The sequence below is a fragment of the Quercus lobata genome, chromosome 6, assembly GCF_001633185.2.
Source record: "Quercus lobata isolate SW786 chromosome 6, ValleyOak3.0 Primary Assembly, whole genome shotgun sequence".
Lineage (NCBI taxonomy): Eukaryota > Viridiplantae > Streptophyta > Magnoliopsida > Fagales > Fagaceae > Quercus > Quercus lobata.
Window position 1 is genome coordinate 3,015,123 of NC_044909.1, and position 10,534 is coordinate 3,025,656.

At 34.5% G+C, this 10,534-nt stretch overlaps 1 pseudogene; it reads right to left on the bottom strand.

The window, feature by feature from the left end:
* Positions 1-1,196: 1,196 nt before the first annotated feature.
* On the bottom strand, positions 1,197-10,323 carry LOC115993803 (annotated as a pseudogene).
* Between the last annotated feature and the right edge of the window lie 211 nt (positions 10,324-10,534).

A 10,534-nucleotide genomic window follows, 5' to 3' on the forward strand; every position in this document is an offset into this window, starting at 1 on the left:
GCATTTTCTTAATTTCTCTCTTGCTTAGTGTTGATTTCAAGCAAGTCTAGGTGCTAACTCCTAAGTTATCTATCCATGTTCTTCAATTCTGTTGTTGCATCCGTTTTGGTTATGTACCATGCAACATAAGCAAGAAAGTAAACGAGAAGTTTGTGATAAAACTATTTTCTTGTGTGGCTTACCAAAAACAATAGTCTAGGGCTCTAGGCACTACTTTTGTACCCAAAAATCAAAAACTTGTGATACAAGTGAAGGTTCTATAGCAGAAGCATTTAGTTTTCAGCACTGTTATTTTTGAAGTTTCATGGAGGAAGTTTTGGGGTTGACACATAGGCCAGAGCCACCGAACATATCGTGCTTAATGCTGAAGTTGTTCTAACTTCTAATATGGTGTGTGTATCATAAGACTTTGATTTATAAGTGTTTTAGTATACAAAAATTGTGTTTATAACATATTGGCTGGTTATCTTTAGTTGCTTAATGACACAGATCCTAAGACAAGAAGATTTAGTCGAGCTGTGCTGCGCAATGGAGATTGTATCAAGTTTTCAATTGCAATAGTAGGTCTTTTGCATCTCCACCATCCAATCCTCTTAGGTTTTAGACTTTTGGTAGGCATCTCTATTATATAATTTGATCTCATTGGTATGGTCTCTGTAGATGGTGTATTGTCTTAACTTTTGCTTGCTTGTGTGTAATGGTTGGACCTCTCCTCGCGTTAAAACTAATCTATAATGGTGAAGCAATTTTACCCTACGAATTTAAGCGCAACAATTATTATGGTACAATATGTAGATAATTGGGGATAATTTCTGCACATTTACACAAATTTCTAACAATTTTTTATAATTAATAAATTTTATTAAAACCAAAAGACTCACCCAAGTATACAGAATGAATACAAATGGGGACAAAATTGCCAAGAAGCTAATAGATCAACAACCATTCTGCATTACCTGGTAAACTTCAAACAACCCCAACACCATGTAGTTCGGTAGCAATAGAACAATGTAGAAGATGGTCCGCTGATTTTCCATTACATCTGCACATACAACGCCACTCCAAAACACATATATTCCACTTGACTAGATTATTAGTCGTAAAATATTTCTCCAAATTTCAATACCAGATAGGATACAAAAACCACTCTCACAATCTTTTACTTCAACACAACTTTAAAATAAAAAATAAAAATAAAAAATTGCTGCTACCAAACCAAAAAATTCAGATGGAGACACTGTTGGGGATACCCTTGCCAGTGAGCTCGACCTCTCTAGAATAATCGGAGGTGATAGGATAGAGCAAGGTATAAGGCACCTTGACTGGGCCAACCCTGTTCCTCCATCTGTGGTCACTGTTCATTTCGTTAATTCTGTTTCCAATTTCTTCCAGCTTATTTCCAAATCTCTTAAATGCTGCTTCTTGTTCAGCATCTGAAGTCCACTCAGGATCTCTTTGCCCAGGATAAATCTCATCAGTTGAATGCCGGGACAAAATTTCTATCAGTGATACACCAAGGAGGGTTTGACACTGCTGTTATAGTTTTCAGGTAGGCTAATTCAGGGTTTGACTCAAGTTCAGCATACTCAGGGGTGCCTGGCTCAAGCATGAAGCGGCGGCTTACAGTTTGGCGATTAGGAAGATAGCCAGCATAAGGGTATTGCCCAAAATTCACAGCTGCATGAAGGGCAGAAGCCACCCATATGATAATGGTGCATGCTTGGATAAGCTCAGTTCGTGTCTTCATCTCAGGCCACCATGGCTCATCTTTCTTGTCACCATGCCCCTTATTGCGGATCTCCATCCACCATGATTGGAGTTCAGGATCATTTTGGACCACATCATCAGTTGGATAGTAGAAAGAACAATATTCATTAACCCATTCCTCAATTGCTGACCAGATCTCTAGCCCATCAACAGCATAGGGATAATCCTGAATCAGAAGTCTGAGGCCATGCCGGCAGGATGAGTCTTCAACTGCGATTCCTCTAAAATGAGGCAAAAAGTGGATCAAAATTCGTTCTGATAAAAATTAAAACTATAGAGATCATTATTTGACAAAGCTTTGCACACCTTTTGAGCAGATCTTTAGGTAATGCCTGTTCTGTGAATACCCAATTCTTATATACAAAAGAAGACAATTCCATGGCGTATTTTGCTGGGAAGACTGTTCTCTCAAGCACCCCACCAGCATTGATGAGGATCTGCCGAGCCAAGGCATTTATATGCATTGTGTCCCGGAAATGGGGATGCAAAAGCTTATGTACTAGGTGAAGCACACTCAGTTGTCTATTTGTTGCAATCACAAACGGCTCTATTACAGCATGGGTGTTCAACCTGCAAATAGTCAGCAGAGTTTATGTATTATTACTAGATCACAGTCAAGTTTCTTGCTTTTTCTATCACGCAGTATTTTTCTAAGGCCTCATACCAGTGGCTAATAAGCTGGTGGTAGCCAGAATCATTAATAGCAGCATAAGCTTTGGCCAGCTGCCACACCAAACCATCAACACCTTCTTCTGCTGGAGTGAAAACTTTACTGACGGCACCATGACGTTCCCCTTGTGGATGAGGCGAGCTTAACTCAATTGCCAATGGCTTCAATGTCCCATTATCTTGCAGTAAAAGGAGCGTTCTGGTGGCATAAGTCTTTGTGGTAGTCGAGTTTATTCTCTTCAGGTATGGCATTAATATATCATGATGATCTAAAATAAACAACCTGTTGTTTCTAATTGCCTAGAACAAGAAAATAGAGATTGGTTATCGTCTTATAAATGTAGAAAAAAGTATAGTAAGATATTTTGGATGTCATATTGGTTGTATAATGTAGATATTGTCAGAAACGTGAAGAATGATCAATACTTCATCCACAGGCAGCCCATTCAGATTCTTCTCTATGTGTTCTTCTGTTATTGTACTGTTTTGATTCCCATATTCTCCAGGGTCTAGATTGCTGGTTGGAGGGAATTCCTGCAGACACCATTCCAGTAAAATGTTGAAGCAAAAAAACCATTTACATTATTTATCATCACTAACAAATTATATTTTACTTGGAGGCGACGGATGACAACAGGGTTGACTCCAGCAAGCATTTCTCGTCCAAACTCTTCATCAGTCCTCCAAGCAGACTTGTCCCCTACAATTATACCATTAAAAGCTTTATATTTGTAGTTAAATAGTTTAAAAATTACAATAAAGTTTTGGATATTGAAGATTTTGAAGCATCTAATGTCAAGTGAAACACAACTTGAGGAATACCATTAAATACCTTTGATCACATCAGGCACTGGGAACTTGAGGAATCGCTCACCATCATTACGAATGAGTTCCCTCAACAGCTCACAAGGAATGTGTTCCCTAATTTTACTGGTTGTTTCTTCATTTGGTAACTTAATCCCACCTTCATAGAGCTTAAGTACGTCTTGGAAGCTGTCAAACTAGTTAAAGTTTTTGTCACATAAAGATGTAAGCTTTGGGAGCAATATTTGTACTAGGGACTTCAGAGCATAGGCAAGAAAATCTGAGAACTTCAAGAGGCCAAACTGCTCATCTCTTGGAACATAAATGTCTAGACTTAAAAGTGGCAATCTGCTCTCACTACAGGGATCTGTTACAACCAGAATATTAAGTTGCTGACTAAAAATTATCAAAATCAATTTTTCTAGGATACCCAAAAATCATTCTATGTTACTCAAAATTCTTAGTAATTGAAGGAGCTCAAACCGCCTCTGTTTACTAGTCACAGAAGTTGGAATTTGAAACTGAAAAATCGAATAGAATTTAGAATGCTGACCTTCTTTTGTTGGTTTTCGTCCAGTTCTCCCTCTTCGGGGATATGGGTACTCCTTTGTTCCACCAAGAACAGGGCGTGCATGATCTTTACCTTTATCTGGACTACCCAAATCATTGTAGTAAGCATAGTCATAGACTCTGTCCCACTCCTTAAGCTCCCCCGATTCATCTCCACGCAGCTTTTCCAGTTCTTTTTCCCTATACTTGTGTAACAGCTCAGGTGTTTGACATGGAAGGTAGGTCTAGCACATAATAAAAAGTTTGTTACTTCATTGAAAAATGATCATAGTCCTGTTCTAGAAATGAAAACTAATGTTACATCCTTCCAAAGCTGATTTCCCTATTTATTTGGTTCACCATGTCGGTCAAGCAGCCAGTAACCATTTTGTATGAAATTAACTTTCAAGTCCTGTTTATCTTTATAATTTAACATAGCTAAATTACCAAAACTCATAATGTGCACAACAGAACCTGAACCCTACGCATTAACAAGGTCTGAAGAAACCAGCGGATCTAGATGGAGAAAGTGACAACTGACAAACAGTGGAATAGTAATTTTGGCAAATCAAAGTGAAAGCAGAATGATAAGCTTCCATTTTTATAGGTAAAAACAATCATGATAGAAAGCATTTCCTAGGTTTAAGCATCATTTTTGAGAAGAATGAATGATTGTATTTGTAGTGAAAGTGATACAATTATTGACATGGTTTGTTGTGATTAAAATAATACGAATACCACTTTCACTTAGGTCTACTTTTAACATCACTTTTATTATACATCAATCATGACAAAAATGTTGCGTACCTAGACTAATTGAATTAAGAAATCAAATTCATATTACCTTGTTTGAGAAGAATACACGATTGTATCTGTAATGATGAGCAGGGTAAACCCAAGAATTACAAACGAAATGCACACGACCATGCCAAGGAACATCTTCTAAGGTGACTGTCTTAAGGTAAAACTGGCTGTGATGATGGTTTCTTACAATGAAGGCCTCAGGAACACCCATGGACTCATCCCAGACATATGAAATAGTGAATACAGTTTCTACTGCTGCTAATGGAGTGATTCTCCATTTCTCCAAATGCGCCACCTCTCCAAGCTTCCCTTGCAATACATTTTCTAAACACACATGCAACAAAATTTTTAGTTTCTTAGCTCTATTAATCTTCACAACTGTTTTATCATTGCAATCTTATATACTTATCAAGATCAAAGAGACAACGCTAGGAAGTTGTTCAAAAGTTACTTGATTGAAATTTAGCTATGCTAAACTTCGCTTTGATCCCAATTAATTGAACTGAGTTTACTTACAACTAGACTGAGCTTTGAACCCAAATGATTGTACTGGACTAAATGACTCGTTTTAATTAATAAAATGGTTTATTTTAGTTATTATTATCTTTGTTGGCCTTTAGTCCTGTGTAAAACTATATATATAACCAAAGTTCAGAGAATATTCAATTAGGTTTTATTTGAATTCTCAATTTTGCGGCGCCACATGTCCCATTGAATTTTAAATTTTGTGTCAAGTGAATTATAGAGTGTAAAAATGGAAGAGTCCAAAATCCAATTAGATTCTAAATTGAATTTCAATTGAAGTCCAATTTTTCACCATGTGTCCATTTATTTTTTTTAATTTCCGTGACAAGTAAATTATTTGATGAAAAAATCGAAGAGTCTAAATCAGATTAAATTCTACATCATATATATATATATATATATATATATATATATAATATGAGAAACCATTACATATTTTAGAAATGTATTGCTTAAAAAATGTGTAAGCTAATACTATGTATAATTTGAATCGCTTCTATAAAAAATGTATAATTGTAATTGTTTTTAATTGTACCCATGCATATGCACAAGGCTACACACTAGTGTGTGTATTCAAAGTTGAAAGAAAACCTAATTACATTTCTAAATTAGATTTCAATTGAGCTCTAATTTTGTGACATGTGTCAATTGAAAGTATTTACTACTCATTTCAAAACTCGTGAAGTTAGTTAATTTTTATATTAAATGTAATACCATGTTAAAGAGAATTTTTAAAAAAAATATAATAATTTTATAGGAATTTCTTAATTTTGGTGAAGGTATTTGGTATTTACTACTCATTGCAATAATTGAGAAGTCTTTTAACTTTTTTATTAAAATAATAGCACAACCAATGAGAATTATTTCGTAGATATTCTTACAATTTTTTTTTTTAAGAGTTATCAAAATATAAGAATGATCATCAATTATATTTAACTTATGTAGGAATCAAACTATATATCTTTAAAAAAAAAACACTATGTATCTAAGTATATATTTTTAAATGTGGCCATGCATATATATAGGATTATAAGCTAGCTAGTATATATAGTATTTAAAGTTAAAACTCAGAGAAAATTTCATTAAATTCGAAAATTGGAAGTCTAATTATATATCATGTGTCAAATCAATTTCTTAATTTTGGTGCAAGTATTTATCACTAATTGCAGTAGTTTAAGATTTTTTTAGTTTTATATTAAATGTGACACTAGTTTCAATAATAATTTTAGTTTTAGAATTTATTTATTTTAATAAAACTAGAAATTTTTCTTTTCTTTTTTAAAGAATCTTATCCTTTGGAATAGGGATTATTAATTTGAATCTAAACTGAGGAAGATAATTCAATAATAAAATATTAAAATAAAAAAACTAAATAGTAATACTAGTAAATTACTACCGCATATTATATCTAGAGCTAGAGCTATGTGATTTCAAATTTGAGATGTCAACAAGTAATTTGATTCCAAGTGTCTCTATATTTTAAATGAGCATCAATTTGTGCTAGGTGTCATTCCATCTCATTAGTAAAATTTTGAATGTATAATATTTCCAACCTATTTAAAACTATTTTAACTCCATTTAAGATTACCTAATCTAAAACTACTTCTAGCTCATTCTATTTAAGTCCCATTTGAAATTACTTCCAATCTATTTAAAACCTAGATTTTCTTACAAAAACTTATATATTATTAGTTCAAAAAATAAATTTCATTGAAAAATTATATTATGTTCTAGAAGTTAATTGTTCACTTCTTATTTAAAAAATGCACACGTGAAATAAAATTATTTCATCACGATAACAAAAATTGAGTTAAGAAGTAAAATAACATTTTTAAAAAAAAATAAAATACACAATCAAACATGAACAAATTGCATTTTCTACTAAAAAAATATTCTTCCAATCCTTTTTTAAGAGTTAACAAAATATAATAATGACCATATTTAGCTTTTGTAGGAATTATAAAATGCATCTAATTGCATATTTGAAAATGTATTAATGCACTGCATGAAGTTACAAGTTAGCATATGATAATTGAAGCGTTGCAATAAATTTTGCACAGCTCATGATTTAACATGTCATTTTAAAGGCAAAATTACAATAAAGGGGATACAAGGTGAAATTTTATTTTAAATGTTAGGAAAACTCTACTTTTCTCTTTTTCTTTCCAACTATCATGATTGAAAAAACTTAATCCCATTATATTGTATCACTGAAAAATTGGCTCATGATAAGAGTATAAAAATTTTAAAAAAAATTAAAAAAAGAAAGTAAAAAAGATATAGTAGTTTTTTATTTATAGAGAGACCAAAATTTTCATTATTTTACAAAGAAAACAATATAACATTACTTATCTTAATAAACATTTATAGATTAGAGCTATTTTAAATTAGTAGTTTAATACACCTAAAATTTTGATGTTTGATTTGAAAGTAGTTGAAAGTTCAAAAACGTGTAAAAACACCTTTGAACTAGACATGGCAAAACGGGTCAGAATTTTCTGACCCGACCCGACCCGACCCGAACCCGATTTTTTTGACCCGAAGCAAAAACGGGTTGACCCGTGACCCGACCCGTGTTTTGTGCGGGTCAACCCGACCCGACCCGCGACCCGACCCGAACCCGAACCATTTTTTTAAAACTTTTTTTTTTTGGTAAAAAAAAAGTGAAATTAAGACAATATTGGTTTAATTGTTTATTGTGAGTTTTAAGGAAACAATTGATGCATTTACATAACTGCATGCAAATTAATTGAAAAATAAATGGTTGAGCATTCTGTAATGAGTAAAGATTTTTAGATATCAAATAGCAAAGTACATGCCAAGATAATCTGGTTACAGTAAAGTTAAAAACAGATTTAAAATTGTAGATATGTGTGAGACACATTCACGAGTGTGAAAATAGTAAAGCCAAAGTATCAAATTAGCATAAATTATGAATGTTTAGATCTATTTTTTAACAATTTATGTTCAAAATAAACGGCTTTTCAAAATAAATTATGATATTTCCTAGAGTGTGTGCTTCTTAACAATGATATGATCTTCATAAAAGAGACTAGGTATAAATAAGTAAGCAATCAAACTTTAATGTATATCTCAAATTGAAATAGAGTGTCAACCACAATTGATAATAGATTATAAAATTAATTTTTAAAATTGTACTTTCTTATATGTTTTTATCTTTATCAAATGAGTTATCCAATAAGTCATTTGTAATTTTTTTTTTTTTGGAATGTTGATATTATGTAAAAATAAAACTTGTATATTTGTTTTACTTATCTTGTGTTGTTTTGTTTTAGATAGCAATGTTAGGATTTTATAATTTAAAATTATTGAATAAATATTAAAAGTTTAACTGAGTTTATTTGATATAAGTAGTGAATGCAAATAATGCATTTTACATTAAGTAATAAGTTGCATAACTATCCAAATGGCAAATACATATTGTTTTCTTTATAAAAAAAAAAAAATAAAAAAAATAAATATAAAAAATTTCATCTGAAAAATACGGGTCACCCGACCCAACCGACCCGACCCGCAACCCGATTGACCCGAACCCGATTTCAACCCGCTTAAAATGACCCGTTTTTGACCCGTGACCCGTTTGACCCGTGACCCGATTGACCCGACCCGAACCCGACCCGACCCGCCCGTTTTGCCATGTCTACTTTGAACGTTTAGGCCCCCAAATTACAACTTAACCAATTCAAGCAATATGTCAAACAACTAGTGTGCGGAAACTTAACATATGCTATAATATGAAATTGATTAAATACTATCTAAACCATAACAAATTAAAATCCACAGCAGATAATAAAAAGGCAAAGATAGAGAGGAAGGAAGATGCAAACACAAAGACAACACGCGATGTGTTATCGAAGAGGAAACCGAAGCTCTCGGCGTAAAACCTCTCCGCCGCCCTCCAAGTGGTAAACAATCCACTAGAAAATACAGTTGGGATACAAGGACAGCAATAGACCCTCCAAGCCTAATCTACCCAGTGAACCTAAGCCCTCCAAGCTTCTTGCTCCAACGAGGTTGCGCCGAACCTTTTTCTTTTCTAGCTTCCCGGATTCCGCTACTAGACCATAGCATCAACCAATGAAGACTGGTTCCTTCCTAACTGCTTCCCAGAAATCCAAACAACTGTCTCACAGTGATGATGATGGTGAGAACCAGGTTTGGTATAATGCCTCTCAAGGATTTGACAATGGAGAGGAAGAGAGTTGAGGAATTTGAAGAGACTCTAAGGTATAGATTGTGGGTGAAACAATCTTGTTTTTCTTTAGGGTTTCTCTCTCAAAATTCTCTCTGGAAGCTTCTCTTTCCAATCGTGGGGTAAAGGGGTATTTATACTGGAGTGGAGAGGAAATGTGAAACGTCGGTTTAACAAAATAGGGGTGGCTCGCGCTTGACCAAGTCGCGAGATCCAGTCGCGAGTTAACCGTATGGCCAGTTGTCCTGTTTTGTCCTGTAGTGCTCTAGCTAGCATGACTGTTCATCTTCCAGCATGCTTGGCACGTGTGCTGCGTCTGGCGGCTTGCAGCCGCGAGTCACCCGCGAGTCCCAGCCACGAGTCTCTGTTTTCTTGCACACTCTTGAGCAATCTTCACTCTATCTCACTCACTACCCTTACATCAAACCCACCTAAATACAGGGTTACTAAATGCTAAATTACAAGCAAATTTGGCACGGAATAAAGCCAATTAGATGGTTGAATAAATTCAACCTTACAGTAGTGATTTTGGCTTCATCTAAGGACTAACGAACGTTTCTCAACCAAAAAAAAAAAAAAAAAGTACTAACGTACGTACATGACAGAGTCCACTGATATAACTCAAGCAAGATATAGAAATAGTTATTAGAGAAAGAGAGTAACCTGGATCAGGATGAACAGAACTGATGAGTTGCATGGACACACGTTTGCCCAACAACTCATAAATCCGATCAATAAACGAGGCTATGATATTCTTGCAGCACAACACGTAGTTCTTCTTCATTAAAACAACACTCCCTTTTACTTTCCTGCTCTCAGTCCCTTTTACTTTCTTGCTCTCAGTCTCACCCATCTTCTCAATCTGCGAATTCTCTTCGGTCTTGCCAGTGGACATTTTCCTTTCAATATGCGAGTTCTCTTCAGTCTTGCCATTGGACATTTCCCTCTCAATCTACTAATTCCCTTCGGCCTTGCCATTGGTGTTGGGTCATGGATGCACTGCACCATGGGTCGACCAGTCCACTTGTGATACACGTGCTCATTTAATGAGCTTGCCTTTCATGTCTCTGAACTTTTCTTCGTCACGTACAAAAGTTGCATGAGTTATTAGGTTAGTTGGCTTTGGATTTATTGGGGTTGGTTGGCTTGGGCGTGTTGGACACGCTGAGGAGAAAAAAGAGAAGATGAAGGGGCTGATGCATT